The sequence below is a fragment of the Triticum aestivum genome, chromosome 7D, assembly GCF_018294505.1.
Source record: "Triticum aestivum cultivar Chinese Spring chromosome 7D, IWGSC CS RefSeq v2.1, whole genome shotgun sequence".
NCBI lineage: Eukaryota > Viridiplantae > Streptophyta > Magnoliopsida > Poales > Poaceae > Triticum > Triticum aestivum.
In genome coordinates, this window is record NC_057814.1 from 2,594,781 (window position 1) to 2,610,566 (window position 15,786).

The following is a 15,786-nucleotide window of genomic DNA, read 5'->3' on the forward strand; positions in this document are numbered from 1 at the left end:
CTGGGACCCACGAGGTCCATGGTCGCACGCAAGGAAAGTTCCTCCTTATTAAGCTGAAAAAATGTTCCCTCCACCTGACAGCTGGGATCCACCGGCTGTATCTTCGCATGGAAGGAAGTGCCTCCTTGTTTTGCGAAAAAAAATTATTCATCCCGTTGACAGCTGGGACCCGTCAGATTTGATGACTGACTTGTGGGCCTACTAAGCGGACGTGTACGCACGGCTTTGTCAACTTAATCAACAAATGATTCTAGCAGCTGGACCGTTGGATGTTAATCCAACAGCCGTGCTCCTTCTTCAACCTCTGTTCTTGCTCCTGTCTCCCGTGGGCGGCACCGCGGCTGTGCTGCCGCGCACCGGAACCAGTGAAGTTTCCCACTCCTCTCCATCTGCGACTCCACTACCCCGTCTTCCCCATCTCCGGGTCGTTCCAGTCTGGGTGCGCTCGGCACGGTGTGGTCAACATGGTCAACAACCGAGAGTCATCGGAAGATGACTGTATGTGAGAGGCTGACAGTGGGGATGCACCACGCCCATGGACGCATGCATGCAACGGAACGCGGCGAGGTCAACGTGGTCAAGGAGCGACTTCCATCGGAAGTATACTGTATGTGGAGAGTCTCAACTGGGTCCACGGCCGCAGCAAGTAAGTGCCTCCTTATTACGCGGAAAATAATGATTCCTCCAACTCACCGCAGGGACCCACTGGACGGGCCACCGTATTTTGCGAAAAAACGTTTGCCCCCTGACTGCTGGGACCCACCTGACGGGCCACCGTATTTTGCGAAAAAAACGTTCCCCCTGCTGTCAGCTCGGACCAACGGAAGTGCCTCCTTATTACACACAAAAAAAGAATACTCCCCCGGCTAGCTGGGACCCACCTTGGTGAGAGGCTGACTTGTGGGCCTACTAAGTTGACGGGGATGAAGGGCTTTGACAACTTAGTCAATATGAACGATTCTAGCTCCAGTGACCGTACGATGTCCATCCAACGGCCGTAGTGCTTCTTCAACCTCTGGTCTTCTTGCTCCAGCCGCCCAAAGCAGCGCCGGTCGTGCGGCATGCTCCTGCCTCCCGTGGCCGGCTGTGCTGCCGCGGAGGCCTCACCGCCCCCTACTATTCCTACCGCTGGCCAGGCCCTGCGGCGACGGCAGCCTCACACCGCAGCCGAACCAGTGAACCCTCGTACTCCTCTCCGTGCGGGCTTCCACTGCCGCGTCTTCCCCGGCTCCGCGTCGTCCCCTTCCTAGGCCTCGCTGTCGTCCACCGCCGTGGTGCTCTCCGCGCGGCGTGGTCAACGTGGTCAAGGAACGACTTCCATCGAAAGAGTATTGTACGTGGAGAGGCTGACAGCTGGGTCCACGGCCACAGCCCAGTTTTTTTGTGATTTGCCAAGTAAGTCGCTTTGTCAGGCCTGTTGGGCTGCAAATCTTTCAAGACGAGCAGAGCTTTCATTCGGCTGGCCGAGAAAATGGCCATCAGTAATGAGAAATGGGTTGTACATTTTTAAAACACATCAAACCGGCAATTAGTTTCAAATATCTTTTTTTTCATTTCGAGATTTTAAATTACATTAATTTTTATGCGTGGAGAATTTGTTGGATTTTATATTGATATACATTTATTTTTAAAATCAGTTTGAATGTGAGTCGAAATTTCGGGATTAAAAACAGTTCGGACCGCACCGAAATATGCAAAATTTTGTATAATTTTTTAACCGTGGCCATAATATGGGCTGTAATGCTAACAAAAAGAATATGGGCTCCAAAAAAAACTTAATAATTAGCAAATGGGCTGTAAATTATTAGAAATAATGGCAGATGGGTTGTATGCTTTTTTCCACAGATTTGAGGCTTTCCTAAAAAAGGTTGACGCACAAGCAGTGACTGTTGGATGGCCATCCAACGGCCGTCGTGCTTCTTCAATCTCTGCTCTTCCTGCTCCAGCCGCTCAAACAAGCGCCGGCGGGACTGTCTGCTCCCTCCTTCCCGCGGCCGGCTCTGCTGCCACGCAGGCCTCACCGCCCCACCGTACTCCCATCGCTGGCCTAGCCATTCCTCTACTCACCCACACCTGCTGTTATTCTCCGGCGACGGCAGACGAACCAGTAAACCCTCGTACAGTCGTGCTCCCCTCCGCGTGGGAAATAACTGCCGAGTCTTCCCTGCCTCCGTGTCGTTCCCTTCCTAGGCCTCGCCGTCGTACACCGCCCTGGTGCTCTCGGCGCGGCCTGGTCAACGTGGTCAACGACCGACATGCATCTGAAGTGGACCGTACGTAGAGAGGCCGACAGCTGGGTCCACGGCCGCACGCAAGGAAATGCCTCCTTATTACGCGCAAAATAATGATTCCTCCACCTGACATCAGGGACCCACCAAAAGGGCCTCTGTATTTCGCGAAAAAATGTTACCGCCGCTGACAGCTCGGACCCACCAGCTATATCTTCGCACGCAAGGAAGTGCCTCCTTATTACGCACAAAAAAATGAATACTCCCCTGCTAGCTGGGACCCACCATGGTGGGAGGCTGACTTGTGGGCCTACTAAGTTGACTGGGACGGGGGCCTTTGTCAACTTTAGTCAATATGAACGATTCTAGCTCCAGTGACCGTATGATGTCCATCCAACGGCCGTAGTGCTTCTTCAACCTCTGGTCTTCTTGCTCCAGCCGCCCAAAGCAGCGCCGGTCGTGCCGCATGCTCCTGCCTCCCGTGGCCGGCTGTGCTGCCGCGGAGGCCTCACCGCCCCTACTATTCCCACCGCTGGCCAGGCCCTGCGGCGACGGCAGCCTCACACCACAGTCGAACCAGTGAACCCTCGTACTCCTCTCCGCGCGGGCTTCCACTGCCGCGTCTTCCCCGGCTCCCCGTCGTCCCCTTCCTAGGCCTCGCCGTCGTCCACCGCCCTGGTGCTCTCGGCGCGGCGTGGTCAACGTGGTCAAGGAACAACTTCCATCGGACGTGGACTGTACGTGGAGAGGCTGATAGCTGGGTCCACAGCCGCAGCAAGGAAGTGCCTCCTTATTACGCGGAAAATAATGATTCCTCCACCTGACAGCTGGGACCCACCGGACGGGCCACTGTATTTCATGAAAAAAACGTTTCCCCCTGACTGCTGGGACCCACCAGCTACATCTTCGCACGCAAGGAAGTGCGTCCGGGCAAAAAAAACAATTCGCCCCCCTGACTGCTGGGACCTACCAGCTACATCTTCGCAGGAAAGGAAGTGCCTGACAGTCGGGACCCACCTGGTCGAAGCGTACGTAGCATTGTCATTCCGGTCGCGAACGTGTACGTACATACTGGTCGATGTAGAGGCGCGCACGTGTCGTAGTAGAGGCGCGGACGTAGCATGTACATGTACGTACAGCGGCCAGTGTGCAAGAAAGAAAATACGGCCACGTACGTACATACGGGCAGGGTCTCGAACGCCTACTCGCGCATACGTACGGCCAAGGCTCGTGTACATGGCTGGGTCGGAACGGAGAAACAGCGTCGTCGTCGTGTTCATGGGGAGCCAACCGGCTGGGTCGGAATGGAATGCGTCGTCATGTTCATCGGGAGGGCTTGGACGGAACAGCCGATGGAAACGAGGCCTGGCGTACCGCGGAACGGAGGAAACGGCCTTGTGTTCGACCGGCCACGTTTGAAATGGGATCCTGTTCATCGGGAGGGGTCTGGCGTACCGCAAAACGGAGGAAACGGACCTCCTACGGTCGAAACGGGGGTCCTGTTGATCGGGAGGGGTGTGGCGTACCGCAAAACGGAGGAAACGGACTTGTGTTGGAGCGCTACGGTCGAAACGGTGGTCCTGTTCATCGGGAGGGGTGTGGCGTACCGCGAAACGGGACTCCACGGGACACTGTTCATCTCCACCGTCGACCCCCTCCCGCCTCCACGGGCTACTGTTCATCCACCGTCGACCTCCTCCAGCCTCCACCTACGACTGTTCATCCACGGGCTCTTGTTCATCCAGCCTCCACCACGCGCTACTCCACCGGCTACTGTTCAACCAGCCCTCTCCACGGGCTCCTGTTCAACCACCCCTCCACGGGCTACTGTTCATCCAGCCCTCCACCGTCTACTGTTCATTCTGCCCTCCACGGGGTGGTCCTGTTCATCCTGCTCTCCACCGGGTCCTGTTCATCCAGCCCCAACCGGCTCGATCGATCGGGGTCCTGTTCATCCAGAGGCAACACCACGGGGTCCTGTTCATCCACCCCCACCGGGAACTGTTCATCCAAACCCCCCCAGCAACGCTCACTTTTCATCCAGAGGCAGCATCGATCGGCTTCAGTTAGCAGCATTAGCGAAGGAATCGCTCGATCGGGTTCAGTTAACAGCCATCGATCGACCGCTCGGGTTCAGTAACGCGTAGCCTGCAGTGCAATCACTCGGGTTCAGTTAGAGCCCAACGCCTCGCTCGGGTTCAGTTAGAGCCAATGCCTCGCACACACGTGCGTATGTGTACGAGAGAAACGCGCATCGCTCGGCCCCCGACCTCCCACCGTAACTGGGAACTCCCCGAAATTTTCCTCGCCCTCGCTTCTACCATGGTTTTTTCCGTCATGGACGGCCCAAAGAATGTCATGCAGCTGCGTCTCCGCCCCGCCCAGGACGAAAAGCCCATTTTCTGTCATGATTTTTTGTCATAGAGGAGCCCACCACATCTATGATGATACCGGGTGTTGTCACAATTATCGTCATAGAAGTGTCATATGTATGTCAGAAAAAAATTTCGTTCGGCCCAAAATGTCACGGATGTGTCTTTTTTTTGTAGTGTATTACCTCATCAAGTTCTACTTTCCTCCCACTCACTTATTTCGAGAGAAACTCCTTCTCTAGAAAGGATCCAAATTTAGCAACAAAAGTCTTGCCTTCAGATCTGTGATAGAAGGTGTACCCAACAGTTTCCTTTGGGTGTCCTATGAAGACACATTTCTCCGATTTGGGTTCGAGCTTATCAGGTTGAAGCTTTTTCATATAAGCATCGCAGCCCCAAACTTTAAGAAACGACAACTTTGGTTTCTTGCCAACCCACAGTTCATAAGGCGTCGTCTCAATGGATTTTGATGGTGCCCTATTTAACGTGAATGCAGCCGTCTCTAAAGCATAACCCCAAAATGATAGCGGTAAATCAGTAAGAGACATTATAGATTGCACCATATCTAGTAAAGTACAATTACGACGTTCGGACACACCATTACGCTGTGGTGTTCCGGGTGGCGTGAGTTGTGAAACTATTCCGCATTGTTTCAAATGTAGACCAAACTCGTAACTCAAATATTCTCCTCCACGATCAGATCGTAGAAACTTTATTTTCTTGTTACAATGATTTTCCACTTCACTCTGAAATTCTTTGAACTTTTCAAATGTTTCAGACTTATGTTTCATTAAGTAGATATACCCATATCTGCTTAAATCATCTGTGAAGGTGAGAAAATAACGATACCCGCCGCGAGCCTCAACATTCATTGGACCACATACATCTGTATGTATGATTTCCAACAAATCTGTTGCTCGCTCCATAGTTCCGGAGAACGGCGTTTTAGTCATCTTGCCCATGAGGCATGGTTCGCAAGTACCAAGTGATTCATAATCAAGTGGTTCCAAAAGTCTATCAGTATGGAGTTTCTTCATGCGCTTTACACCGATATGACCTAACGGCAGTGTCACAAATAAATTGCACTATCATTATCAACTCTGCATCTTTTGGCTTCAATATTATGAATATGTGTATCACTACTATCGAGATTCAACAAAAATAGACCACTATTCAAGGGTGTCATGACCATAAAAGATATTACTCATATAAATAGAACAACCATTATTCTCTGATTTAAATGAATAACCGTCTCGCATCAAACAAGATCCAGATATAATGTTCATGCTCAACGCTGGCACCAAATAAAAATTATTCAGGTCTAAAACTAATCTCGAAGGTAGATGTAGAGGTAGCGTGCCGACCGCGATCACATCGACTTTGGAACCATTTCCCACGCGCATCGTCACCTCGTCCTTAGCTAATCTTTGCTTAATCCGTAGTCCCTGTTTCGAGTTGCAAATATTAGCAACAGAACCAGTATCAAATACCCAGGTGCTACTGCGAGCATTAGTAAGGTACACATCAATAACATGTATATCACATATACCTTTGTTCACCTTGCCATCCTTCTTATCCGCCAAATACTTGGGACAGTTCCGCTTCCAGTGACCAGTCTGCTTGCAGTAGAAGCACTCAGTCTCAGGCTTAGGTCCAGACTTAGATTTCTTCTCTTGAGCAGCAACTTGTTTGCTGTTCTTCTTGAAGTTCCCCTTCTTCTTCCCTTTGCCCTTTTTCTTGAAACCGGTGGTCTTATTGACCATCAACACTTGATGCTCCTTTTTGATTTCTACCTCCGCAGCCTTTAGCATTGCGAAGAGCTCGGGAATTGTCTTATCCATCCCTTGCATGTTATAGTTCATCATGAAGCTCTTGTAGCTTGGTGGCAGTGATTGAAGAATTCTGTCAATGACGCTATCATCCGGAAGATTAACTCCTAGTTGAATCAAGTGATTGTTATACCCAGACATTCTGAGTATATGCTCAGTGACAGAACTATTCTCCTCCATCTTACAGCTGTAGAACTTATTGGAGACTTCATATCTCTCAATCCGGGCATTTGCTTGAAATATTAACTTCAACTCCTGGAACATCTCATATGCTCCATGACGTTCAAAACGCCGTTGAAGTCCCGGTTCTAAGCCGTAAAGCATGGCACACTGAACTATCAAGTAGTCATCAGCTTTGCTCTGCCAGACGTTCATAACATCTGGTATTGCTCCTGCAGCAGGTTTGGCACCTAGCGGTGCTTCCAGGACATAATTCTTCTGTGCAGCAATGAGGATAATCCTCAAGTTACGGACCCAGTCCGTGTAATTGCTACAATCATCTTTCAACTTTGCTTTCTCAAGGAACGCATTAAAATTCAACGGAACAACAACACAAGCCATCTATCTACAACAAACATAGACAAGCAAAATACTATCAGGTACTAAGTTCATGATAAATTTAAGTTCAATTAATCATATTACTTAAGAACTCCCACTTAGATAGACATCCCTCTAATCCTCTAAGTGATCACGTGATCCAAATCAACTAAACCATGTCCGATCATCACGTGAGATGGAGTAGTTTCAATGGTGAACATCACTATGTTGATCATATCTACTATATGATTCACGCTCGACCTTTCGGTCTCAGTGTTCCGAGGCCATATCTGCATATGCTAGGCTCGTCAAGTTTAACCTGAGTATTCCACGTGTGCAACTGTTTTGCACCCGTTGTATTTGAACGTAGAGCCTATCACACCCGATCATCACGTGGTGTGTTAGCACGAAGAACTTTCGCAGCGGTGCATACTCAAAGAGAACACTTATACCTTGATAATTTAGTGAGAGATCATCTTATAATGCTACCGTCAATCAAAGCAAGATAAGATGCATAAAAGATAAAAATCACATGCAATCAATATAAGTGATATTATATGGCCATCATCATCTTGTGCTTGTGATCTCCATCTCCGAAGCACCGTCATGATCACCATCGTCACCGGCGCGACACCTTGATCTCCATCGTAGCATCGTTGTCGTCTCGCCAACTATTGCTTCTACAACTATCGCTACCACTTAGTGATAAAGTAAAGCAATTACAGGGCGATTGCATTGCATACAATAAAGCGACAACCATATGGCTCCTGCCAGTTGCCGATAACTCGGTTACAAAACATGATCATCTCATACAATAAAATTTAGCATCATGCCTTGACCATATCACATCACAACATGCCCTGCAAAAACAAGTTGGACGTCCTCTACTTTGTTGTTGCAAGTTTTACGTGGCTGCTACGGGCTGAGCAAGAACCGTTCTTACCTACGCATCAAAACCACAACGATAGTTCGTCAAGTTAGTGCTGTTTTAACCTTCTCAAGGACCGGGCGTAGCCACACTCGGTTCAACTAAAGTTGGAGAAACTTACACCCGCTAGTCACCTGTGTGCATAGCACGGCGGTAAAACCAGTCTCGTGTAAGCGTACGCGTAATGTCGGTCCGGGCCGCTTTATCCAACAATACCGCCGAACCAAAGTGTGACATGCTGGTAAGCAGTATGACTTATATCGCCCACAACTCACTTGTGTTCTACTCGTGCATATTACATCAACGCATAAAACCAGGCTCGGATGCCACTGTTGGGGAACGTAGTAATTTCAAAAAAAAATCCTACGCACACACAGGATAATGGTGACGCAAAGCAACGAGAGGGGGAGAGTGTCGTCCACGTACCCTCGTAGACCGAAAGCGGAAGCGTTAGCACAACGCGATTGATGTAGTCGTACGTCTTCACGATCCGCCCGATCAAGTACCGAACGCACGGCACCTCCGAGTTCTGCACACGTTCAACTCGATGACGTCCCTCGAACTCCGATCTAGCCAAGTGTTGAGGGAGAGTTTCGTCAGCATGACGGCGTGGTGACGATGATGATGTTCTACCGACGCAGGGCTTCGCCTAAGCACCGCTACGATATTATCGAGGTGGATTATGGTGGAGGGGGCACCGCACACGGCTAAGAGATCAAGAGATCAATTGTTGTGTCTATGGGGTGCCCCCCTCCTTCGTATATAAAGGGGGGGAGGAGGAGAGGGTTGGCCAAGGGGGTGGCGCACCCTAGGAGGGGGAAACCTACTCCAAGTAGGTTTGCCCCTCCCTTTCCTAGTCCAAGAAGGAGGGGGAAGGAAGGAGTGGGAGAGGGGAAAGGCAAGGGGGGCGCCGCCCCCCCTTCCTTGTCCTATTCGGACTCAACGGGAGGGGGCGCGCCTCTTGCCCTGGCCGGCCCCTCTCTCTCTCCACTAGGGCCCAACAAGGCCCATTAGTTCCCGGGGGGTTCCGGTAACCCCCGGTACTCCGATAAATGTCCGAAACCTTCCGGAACCTTTCCGGTGTCCAAACATAGTCGTCCAATATATCGATTTTTACGTCTCGACCATTTCGAGACTCCTCGTCATGTCCGTGATCACATCCGGGACTCCGAACAACCTTCGGTACATCAAAACACATAAACTCATAATATAACCGTCATCGAACTTTAAGCGTGCGGACCCTACGGGTTCGAGAACTATGTAGACATGACCGAGACATGTCTCCGGTCAATAACCAATAGCGGAACCTGGATGCTCATATTGGCTCCCACATATTCTACGAAGATCTTTATCGGTCAAACCGCATAACAACATACGTTGTTCCCTTTGTCATCAGTATGTTACTTGCCCGAGATTCGATCGTCGGTATCTCAATACCTAGTTCAATCTCGTTACTGGCAAGTCTCTTTACTCGTTCCGTAATACATCATTCCGCAACTAACTCATTAGTTGCAATGCTTGCAAGGCTTAAGTGATGTGCATTACCGAGTGGGCCCAGAGATACCTCTCCGACAATCGGAGTGACAATTCCTAATCTTGAAATACGCCAACCCAACAAGTACCTTCGGAGACACCTGTAGAGCACCTTTATAATCACCCAGTTACGTTGTGACGTTTGGTAGCACACAAAGTGTTCCTCCGGTAAACGGGAGTTGCATAATCTCATAGTCATAGGAACATGTATAAGTCATGAAGAAAGCAATAGCAACAAACTAAACGATCAAGTGCTAAGCTAACGGAATGGGTCAAGTCAATCACATCATTCTCCTAATGATGTGATCCCGTTAATCAAATAACAACTCTTTGTCCATGGCTAGGAAACATAACCATCTTTGATTAACGAGCTAGTCAAGTAGAGGCATACTAGTGACACTCTGTTTGCCTATGTATTCACACATGTATCATGTTTCCGGTTAATACAATTCTAGCATGAATAATAAACATTTATCATGATATAAGGAAATAAATAATAACTTTATTATTGCCTCTAGGGCATATTTCCTTCACTTTGCTCACGCTTAATTTTCATGGGAATAAACTCTATACCTTCCATAAGAAATTTATATATGCCGTGCATGGCAATTTTATTTTTCAAAAAGGCCTAAGGATAAATATAAAGTATTACAAGTTCTTACAAACACACCCTTTTATTACTACAGTATGGCTGGGTTCAGGCTTGAAAGACATTGTAAAACCGGTGTTGGCTGATTTGCTGACTTAATAAGTAGTAGAATCGCCTTTACCCCGCAAAATAAAAAACACCCTTATAGAAAAAGAAAATCACGTCGAGATCTCGCGCGGCCCGTAAAATGCAAATTACTATTTGGTGCGATGAGTAAAATGCAAATCATTAACTACCGAACGCACATGAATTTCTATTTGGAAATAACCTGCATATCACCGATTATTAGAAATATATTAGTTAGAAGTAACAACATAGTCATAAAAGGAAACCACTATTTATTACTACTTGTAAGTTCAAATAGGGATTGCTTAGTCAGGGTCCGAGGGACAGTGCCTCCTATAATGGCTACATGTATGTCGGATGTTGGAGAGCCCTTGGCTTGAGGAGTAGTAGCGCAAATCAATATGATGGAGATGCAGAGCTGAAAGAGAAACAACAATTCCTATAAAGGGTTGAACTTGGATATGTTGTACTCACTACAATATGACAAGAATCACCCCGTTCCATTCCCTTCGTCTCTAGAGAGGTCGTGAAGTATGACATGTCAGCAATATGTTTAGTTGGCATTGCATGGGGCTACGTGATACTTGCTATGATACCCCCACTACGGGAAGTCTTGGAAGTATGAATTGTTATGAATACATCAGCGTATAACTAGGAGATAATCAAGTCAGGATTCGTGGGGAGGGGGCACTAGCCCCCCCTCCCCCCTCTCATACCTCTACCATACTATTTTCTAGAATATCTCCACTACTATTAAAAGCTTGAGTTGTGTTGGATTCATATAACAACTAGCTTCGGGTGTTTGGTTACCGAACCGACGAATTGAACCGCAATTAACCGAACCGTAACCAAATAGCTAGTTATTACGGTTAGGGCATTGCTACTTGTGATATTGTTGGTATTCCCCGAAGAGAAAAGATGATGTAGTATAGTAGAAGATAATATTTCCTTTAGTTAAGGACCAAGATTTATCGAACCAGAAGGAGATGGTGCACGGACAACTTTAGCAATACCTGCACACACACACACACACACACACAAACAAACAAATGTTTGCACGCCAACAAGGCAAGGGGGCGTCACTCACCTTGTTCTTGCCAGTTGCAAGTATCAATTTTGGTAGTGGTAGATATAATCAATAAACATAGAAGAAAACAACAAGGAATTGTAAGATTTGTTTTATAATAGAGGTGAATGGACCCGGGCCACAGCTTCACTAGAAGCATCTCTCTATTTAACTAGCATTTGTGGATAAACAAATTACTGTTGGGCTGTTGACAGAATTGTGCATAGTTATGATGATCATCCAAGGCATAATCAATATATAGGCATTACGTCCGTGACAAGTAGACCATAATCCAACTGCATCTACTACTATTATTCCACCCCAAGACCTCTATCCAGCATGCATATGAAAGTATTAAGTTCATACAAACAGAGTAACGCATTAAGCAAGATGACATTGTTACTATTGATGATCAAGACTGCAAAGGTATCGACTCCTTTGCCCGTTATTGGATAACTTATTTTTTTGTAAGTGCGCTTTGTACAAAAAAGGTGACACGAGTGAATATGCAAGAATGTTAAGAGCTGTCTTGATGATACTAAATGTTCTAAAATGTTCAGTGTCTCTAGGAGTTAGCAATGTGCAGTTTCTTTTCTGGTTTCTTGCTTTATATGTATATAAATGGAATGATAAGTTATGTACTTTGTCACTCACGTAAAGAATAAAGATTAACACATGTCAGTAGAGCATGTTTGATTCTTCATTGCTGTTTACTGGCGCAACAAAGCACACCTTTTGCTTCTAGTTAAGTACAATTTTAGCCTAATGTTTGCACGCATAGATAGACCATTAGATATCCTCTGCGCATCATGACATCGCCAAATAATTTTAGGACACTAAAACCGAACCATTTCCCAACCCTCTCATACATCCTCACTCACGAGCCATCGGATTTTGTGTTTGGAATGTCCATGGCCGTTTGATCTGAGTTCAGATTTGTGAATTGAGCCCAATGCCCTAATCCGCTACTACTACTCCCATAGCATTTTTGGAAGCCCGTGGTTAATATGAGTATGCGATTGTACCGTTGACCCGTTAAGAATTTTTTTTGGGCGAGACCCCGCACCCATCAATCCTATTCGGTTTTTGGGATACCGGACATCCGAATTGGTTCGTGGACATTTGATGACTCCCATTGAATGGATGACCAAATGTGTCTTGTAGACTATTTGGTTTGGACATTTAGGGTGCAGAATTGGAGTGCCGCGTTGGAGTTTCCTTAACCGTCGATGCTATCTATGCATGTATCGACGCATGGAAAGCGGAGCCCAAGTGCGAGTGCCGCTCCCGCACAAGACGGGGCAACCGCCGTGGAGTGGCCGGTTGTTATACGTAGAACACATACACGCCCATCGTGACGAGGCAAGTGGCGAGAAGGATGATGGATAAGTTGTGCCGTTGCGAAATCGGTTGCCGAGGGTTGGTCGAACCCATCGAACGGGAAAAAAACACAACAACACCTCTGCGATGCGGGGCCATGTATATGACATGATAATGGGCCATGATAATCCGAGTCTCCATCTTTTATTTAACCGGGCACGCGAATTTGCCTGGACACAACAACATAATCTTTGTAAAATGGAACATAATAGACATATAGTTTAGCTAGCAACCGCGAAGTGAACTTGAACTTGAACTTGGACTTGGAAAGGAGGATTATTCATGTGGAAATGAGGGAAGCACGAGCGGTGACTGGTTGAGCCAACGCGACGTGGGTGGGGTGGGGTGTGAATGAATGAAGGAAGAAATAAACAAAAGCACACGTGATGCACAACACAATAGCAACACAATAAGCAAAGCAAGGGAAATCAATCCCAATCGGAATCGCAATAGTGGTGGTATCACTGCTTCCTGCCGGCCATCTACCTACCCAACACATCCATCCTCTACCGGGAGGAAGAGGAGACCTGTAGCGGCACCCACCTTCTCAAGCCGCGCACGCCATTAAAACCCCCATCCCCCGTGCTCCGCCCAGACACCACACACCCACACCACACCCTCATGCTTCTCGCCCCGCCCCCAACCACCCACGCACCGGCAGCGAGAGCTAGGAGGACTAAGATGGCGGCGGACGGAGGAGGGGAGCCAGACCACCTCGCCCGGGAGAGGGCCACCGCGCAGTTCGACGTCGACGGCATGAAGGTCGCCTGGGCCGGCTCCCGCCACGCCGTCGAGGTCGCCGACCGCATGGCCCGACTCGTCGCATCCGACCCTGCAAGCAGCACCCCCATCCCCATCCCCCACCCCCTTCCCCCCCAACTCCGTCGATTTCCCTCGGTTCCCCTCCATGGATAGATCTCACTTCTCCAGATTAGATTCATTAGATTAAATGCGTGTGTGTGTTCTTGTGTGCGTAATTGTCCCCCACCTACCACCACCTCCCACCCAAGCATGGGATGGGAGCAGGGACGGATGCTTCCGATTCCGAGCAGCGACTACTAGTATTTATTCAGTATTACAATTATTATTCAGCAATTCGTCACCCTGCTTTATTAACCCCCTTCGATTTGACTAGAGATTTTGCAAAATAACGTTGGACGGATTGATCCAGTCCAGCCAACCGCACCACCGGAGGCAAGATCCATCCAGTCACGCGCGATCCCTTTCCTTTTAATATTGGGGTAATCTATGCATAGGGGTTGATGCACGTTCTTGTCTTTGTTTCCCCGGTAGAAATCTTGGGGCACTCTTTAAAGTTCTTTGTGTTGGATTGAATATTATGAATCTGAATTTGCTTTGGTGTTATTTTAGTACAAACTCTTGGTTAGATCAATCGGAAAGAATAGCTTCGTGTTATTTTAGTACGAACTCTAGGATAGATTGATCGGAAAAAATAGCTTTGAGGTGGTTTTGTACTCTACAAACAATTCCGTCTTATGTTCTCTGCTAGATAGGAACTTTGGAGTGATTCTTCGTTGCATGTTGAGGGACGGTTATATGATCCAATTATATTAGCACTGTTGAGATATTGCACTAGTGAAAGTACGGACCCCTAGGCCTTATTTTTAAGCATTGCAATACCATTTTTGTGTCCGTTTACTATTTGCTACCTTGCTGTTTTTATTTATTCAGATTATAAAAATATATTTCTACTATCCATATTACACTTTTATCACCATCTCTTCGCCGAACTAGTGCACCTATACAAATTACCATTGTATTTGGTGTGTTGGGGACACAAGGGACTCTTTGTTATTTGGTTGCAGGGTTGTTTGAGAGAGACCATCTTCATTGTACGCCTCCCACGGATTGATAAACCTTAGGTCATCCACTTGAGGGAAAATTGCTACTGTCCTACAAAACTCTGCGCTTGGAGGCCCAACACAAGTCTACAAAAACAAGTTGCGAGTAGACATCAAGTAACACATTAAGCAAGATGACATTGTTACTATTGATGATCAAGATTGCAAAGGTATCGGCTCCTTTGCTTGTTATTGGATAACTTCTTTTTTTGCAAGTGCGTTTTGTACAAAAAAAGTGACACGAGTGAATATGCAAGAATGTTAAGAGATGTCTTTATGATACTAAATGTTCTAAAATGTTCAATGTCTAGGAGTTAGCAATGTGCAGTTTCTTTTTTGGTTTCTTGGCTTCTTGCTTTATATGTATATAAATGGAACGAGAAGTTATGTACTTTGTCACTCACGTAATGAATAAAGATTAAAACATGTCAGTAGAGCATGTTTGATTCTTCATTGCTGTTTACCGGCGCAACAAAGCACATCTTTTGCTTCCAGTTAAGTACAATGTTAGCCTAACATTTGGATGCATAGATAGACCATTAGATATCCTCTGCGTAACATGACATCGCCAAATAAGTTTAGGACACTAAAACCAAACCATTTCCCAACCCTCTCATACATCCTCACTCATGAGCCATCGGATTTTGTGTTTGGAATGTCCATGGCCGTTTGATCTGAGTTCAGATTTGTGAATTGAGCCCAATGCCCTAATCCGCTACTACTACTCCCATAGCATTTTTGGAAGCCCGTGGTTAATATGAGTATGTGATTGTACCGTTGACCCGTTAAGAATATTTTTGGGCGAGACCCCGCACCCATCAATCCTATTCGGTTTTTGGGATACCGGACATCCGAATTGGTTCGTGGACATTTGATGATCCCCATTGAATGGATGACCAAATGTGTCTTGTAGACTATTTGGTTTGGACATTTAGGGGGCAGAATTGGAGTGCTGCGTTGGAGTTTCCCTAACCGTCGATGCCATCTATGCATGTATCGATGCATGGAAAGCGGAGCCCAAGTGCGAGTGTCGCCTCCGCAAAAGTTGGGCAACCGTCGCGGGATGGCCGGTTGTTATCCGTAGAACACATACGCGCCCATCGTGACGAGGCAAGCGGCGAGAAGGACGATGGATAAGTTGTGCCGTTGCGAAATCGGTTGCTGAGGGTTGGTTGAACCAATCGACCAGGGAAAAAACACAACAACACCTCTACGATGCGGGGCCATCTATATGACATCATAATGGGCCATGATAATCCTAGTCTCCATCGTTTATTTAACCGGGCACGGCAATTTGCGTGTACACAACAACATATATAATCTTTTTTTTAATGAA